Source organism: Cynara cardunculus (genome assembly GCF_001531365.2).
Source record: "Cynara cardunculus var. scolymus isolate 2C chromosome LG 9, CcrdV1, whole genome shotgun sequence".
Classification (NCBI taxonomy): Eukaryota; Viridiplantae; Streptophyta; class Magnoliopsida; order Asterales; family Asteraceae; genus Cynara; species Cynara cardunculus.
The window spans coordinates 12,154,165-12,159,925 of NC_037536.1; the positions used below are offsets into that span (position 1 = coordinate 12,154,165).

The 5,761-nt window shown below is 34.0% G+C and overlaps 1 pseudogene; it reads left to right on the forward strand.

Moving 5' to 3' along the window:
* LOC112517784 overlaps positions 1-1,842 on the forward strand; it is a 7,572-nt pseudogene extending 5,730 nt beyond the window's left edge.
* The last annotated feature ends 3,919 nt before the right edge of the window (positions 1,843-5,761 follow it).

Below are 5,761 nucleotides of genomic sequence, written 5' to 3' on the forward strand. Positions count from 1 at the left end.
TTTGACGCATGCATGTGAATATGCAGGTGATAAAAATGGTTAAGAGTTATATGGATGAAGAGAAATGGGTTACTGACGAGTACATGCCAACAACGGATGAGTACTGGTCGGTTGCATTAGTAACCAGCGGAACTGATATGATCGTAGCATCAAGTTTTGTTGGCATGGGTGATATAGTCACACATGACTCGTTAATGGATTCTCACCAAACCTCTTATTTTCCATCATTCAAATATAATTGGTAGACTCGTGGGTGATATTGCCTCCCACAAGGTACATCAATGTAACTAAAAGATCAAACTATATTGGGTCAGGTTCAGAAAAATCGCAAAAATAAAAATTGAAAAACTCTCGGGTAACTGAACATCTAGACAAAACTGCACATGTGGATACAAGTATTTTGTAAGATGCACATTCACACGTGCATAAAAACCAAAAAACAACTTCAATTACTCGTATATATATGTGCATACCATCATGGTGAGTAATTACCAAGTATGTGAATAATTACCAGGTGTTCCTCAGTTTTTTTTCATTTTTTTGGGGTTTTGCCCTGAACCTCCCCCCTTCTCTCTTTCTCTCTCTGTGTGTATATATATATATATATATATAGAGAGAGAGAGAGAGAGAGGAGGGAAGAATTGGTTCAATTGAGAATAGTGTCAAAATAAGAAAACGAATTGTATCATATGTGATTTTACATTGAAATCAAATGTGCTCACAACTTGACTTTGGTCGTGGGTCAAGTCTCCCGCACACCCCTGCATTGATCATGGTTCGTAATCGCATGTGATTTCAATGAAATATCACATGTGAGTTGGTCATTCTCATGTTATTTTATTTTGATCTTATTATCGTTTGAACTTCCATATATATATATATATATATATATATATATCTGTGTGTGTAAGCATATATATATATATATGTATATGTATATGTATATATGGGTATGCTCAATCAAAAACATAATTTTCATTGTAAATCGGGGGACAAAGGAGAGCGAGCCATATCTTTCATACATTCATGGTTTATTCATAATGAATAATGTATCATTCATCATGAATACTTACGTTCATTATTCATGATTAATGTGGACAATCAATGACACATGTCACTCTCTCATTTGTCTTCGCGGTTTATAACAAAATAGTTTGCAATTGAACTTTTATCAGTAATAAGGAAAGATGCATATGTGATCTCATATGAATAATCTGTAACGTTGGCTGTACATATGCATCCTCCAAAAGGTTTTTTTGGGTTTTTTAAATGATTCTCATATTGACCTGCCATGAACATTTTGTTATTACTTTTTCATGATGTTCTAACCTTCTTATTTGAACCGGCCCATATATACTATCTATATAGTTTTGAAAGACTGAAACCTTTAGTTTGTTACTACTAAAATGCAGGAGGAGCAAGAAAGAAAGCATTCAGCATCTTGTATTGAAATTTACATGAAAAAATACGATGTCACAGAGCAGGATGCCTATGACTATTTTAATAAGAAAGTCGAAGATGCGTGGAAAGATATAAACCGAGAGTCTCTCATCATTAAAGAAGTTCCAAGGCCTTTAATAATGCGTGTGATCAACATGACACGAACGACAAACTATCTATATAAAGATGGAGAGAATTTCACACATCCGGGAGAAGAATTCATAGAACATGTCAAATCTTTGTTCATTCATCGTATGGATATATGAGTTCCTTAGAGATTTTTTAGGGCATTTACCTAGCCCTTCAAATCGCTATTTTTGTTTGTTTGAATAAAATCCTTAGCATATAAGGATGGATGAATCGATCATTGATTTTTCCCTATAATAAATATATCCTTGTTTTTCTCTCCATTTCAGTTTGTTTGTAGGCTATCTAAAGCCTTTATTTGCTTAAGAAAACTCAAGCTTGATAGTACTTCAGTGTCTGTGTCTCTCTAACTCAAACTTAATAGTTCTATTGGAGTCCATAAAGACGGCAAACATGTGTACATGAGTGAGGTAGTATATGTATCTATCACAGGGAGACGATGGTTTAAGCATAAATCCACTCAAGATTATGAACCTACTACTCGAATACCACTTTAATTGGATTTTCAACAATTTGTACAAAACCATAAATAAAGAAAACAATAAAGAATGGAAATTAAATTAAAGACACAACTACCTACATAATATAAAATGAAACCTAATCTAGACTATCTACACTAAAAAAGACTTCTTAAGCTTGATTTTGGATCTGGTTTCTCAAAAGTTAACAACTAAGACATCTTTTTAAGGTGAATTAGTCTTGCTAACTAAATGGATTGACTATTTTCATGATGGTCAGTTTAATATAATATATTTTAATAAACATAGTGATGCTATTAATTTGGGCTGCCATTGTTAGGCAGGCGTTAGGCTAATTAGATAGGTTGAGAATGTGACTACCATTGATATTTTTAAAATACTTTAATTGTTAAAAACAAGCATTGGATATGTTTGATTTACAATCGTTATGCTGTTGAAATTTCTACATATATAACTTCACCCGTTTTTGTTTTGGTGAACCATAGGAGCGATTTCAATCGCTTAGGGGTGAGTCATAGTCTAATACCGACACCCCTTCCCTTGATGAGGCATCTCTTTAGGAGCAGAGTGTCGAAGGACGGAGGAAGGGCCGCGTCTTTGGTCTTAGGACCTCTCAAGTCCCAAGATCTCTCTTATGCTATGACGGGTAGATGTAGCAGTAGCATCGGGAGATCATACGAGTCAACAACAAAAGTATGTTGGTTATATTGTTATATATTTTCTCATTACTGAAATTGCGAACAAATTACTGATTTTGTCAAATATTGAATATTTACAGGTAATGTAGTTGAGAGAGAACTGGAGACCGAACGAAAGAGTAGGGCAGATTTGGAGGCCAGACAAGTTGCCTCGTTAGCCGAACAGGCCGCCATATCGAAGCATTTTTCTGCGTTTATGCGGTAGTCATGATACGTTTTCCCCCTCTCCACCTCCCGGTAGTTAGATTGTATGACTTTGAACATTAAATTGTATAAATTTGATATTTTAAATTGTATGAATTTGATATTTTAAATTGTATGAATTTGATATTTTAAATTGCATGAATTGTTTAGTCTTAATTTGTTCACAGTTTTGATTTGTTATTTTATGACCAGGTTTTGTATAAATAAATACGGGTATGTAATTATAAATTATTTAGTTTTAGATTAATAAACATTAGCGATGGACTATCCTCGTCCCTCGTTGATCTGTCGCTGAAAGTTTCCCTGGCTGATCCGTCGCTGAAAAGTTCCCTTGCTGATCCGTCACTAAGAGGTTCTCTCACTGATAGCATTACCTACGAGCTTTTGACCGACGGACTATCAGCGACGGAACACCCCTTTTGCGACGGATCAACGAGGGAATTTTCCCTCACTGATACTCTTTATTTTTGTAGTGTTATAAGACAACAACAGTTACAGAAAAATCATTCCCGACTTTTGTTTAATAGAACATAATCATAGTAAATAGAAAAATGTAATTAAAACATTTTTGAAACACAATGGTAATTAATTAAGAAAAAAGGGTAATGGATTGGAAGAAACAAAAAATAATGGTGAAAGAGAAGGATCGCATAGTTCTAGAAATTCTAATCCTAGATTCCTGCTTAATAAATAATAGCATAAAAGTATCACTAGAAAACACATAATTTCTTCACTAGATATCGATGTGATGTTGATTAATATACAGAAATTCCAGATAATATTCAACGTACACTTCTAGTACACTGTAAGAAACAACATCATTAATCTCCGTGCAAGATTGAAAAGGAAATTTTGACATAAACCCATTCCAAGCAGGAACATCATTTGGCTAAGTCATTCAGCTATATTCCCGAGATGGCTTTTACTTTTACTGTATTTCTTGCTTCGTTCATCTCGTTAAAAAAAAAAAATTCCCAGCTTTTGTGTTAAGAAAGCGCGCTCTTTGGTATCAAGATTAAGATGAATTGATAAACTAATCTTCATATTTGCTTGTCTTAATATCCTAAAACTGCCTATCTATATGGCTTGGCCTAATTGGAGCTTCTGTCACTGCCACATACTCAACTTTGCTACTGATTGAGCCACTTTCTTCTGTATTTGAGACATCCATCTCAGCTTTACCTTCAACTACAAATAAATACTTGGTGGTGCTCCTTCCATTGTCGTGGTCGTTCATGTGATTGGTACCCACTTTACAACGTCGAAAGTGCTCCACAATACCCACCATGAATTCTTTCAATAATGTGAGATTCCAACATCCATAGTAATGAAACTCTCTATATCCATGATTTTCATTTGTTTAAATAGTGGCTTGGGCTCAGATTAGAACAAGTTATCATAAGAAGAAAAACGGGTCCTACCATTGTTTGGGGTAATAACACCTATACAGTCTCTCAATCTAAGTCGATGGTTAACAAGTTATTATAAGATTTTCTAAGGCCACGGATTCTACCGAAACATTGGTATTCTCTGTGTTTCTGCTTATTTCTTTTTTGAGGAGAATGCCTAGGGGCGCAACACAACTCTCTCTAAGGAACTCGGCAAAATAGACCCGTAGCGAGTAAACAAAATTCCATACTCGATCTCGTAGATACATATAGTAACTAGAGGCTCTAGGGAAATCAGAATAGGAATTCCATACCCATCTTGGGGTGGGCTTACTACTTAGATGCTTTCATGTTCCGTCAGTAATCATCGACCGAAATTTCTCTGAATAGTTTTTGTGGGTAAAAGTCATTTATTTTATAGTTACATCTAAAAGCGGATAGATCATGATGGTAACTCTAATTATTCAAATATTCATGGTCACCATCAAATATTTGATTTCGAAACTGCGGTAAGTAAAATGGGCAAGATTAATAGAATATATAACCATCAGGTGAAGAGAACAATCATTAGGTTGGTCTATTGGTCTTTAACACAAACCGGTAACTTTTTCAATCACAACTACCAAACAATGTGAATAACCCAATATATTAAAATAATCTACCGAATACATAAAACAATATTAGTGTGATCCAGCAACCCCATTATAGAGATGATATCATTCATTCGTCTGCTTTCAGAAGTTCTTGCAACTGTAATTATACAATTATATTACTTCTTTTCTGCCCAGTGGAATCAAGAAGTTTTGTCCAAATATGACTGTAACCAAATAATACTACAAAAGTATGTCAACTCAAAAGGCAAATCAGCTTGGATTGTTACTAGTTATGAACTTCTGCATAGCATAAAAAGTGTACTGCTACAAGAATGAAAATCGTTATATAACTGATCAGGGCCGTTCCTCGGAAATACGTCCTACCCACAAGAAATAAGGGCCCATTTTTTTCGATTAACCTGACTATCCAACGAGGTGACTAATCATAGGTGACCACTAACTTTGCGGGTAGCTCGAAGTCATTGCATTTGAACCTCTGTGGCCACATTTTTTGTATATAGCCTATAGTGTGTGTGTGTGTATATATATATACACTATAGTAGTAATTCAAAAAAAATTAATAAATAAAAGAGACAATTTTTTAGTATCTAATATGATTCAATAAGAATTTAGTATTATATTAAGGGCCCATACATGTATTAGTTAATTACATTGGAGAAGAAAATATATTAAAAAAAATTAATTAGTTGTTCATTGTATAATATTGTTTATTGTTTCTTTAAGTTTTTTATCTACTACTAAAATCTAAAACTATATTGCTTAGGAAACATTGATATATTCTTCATCATTCA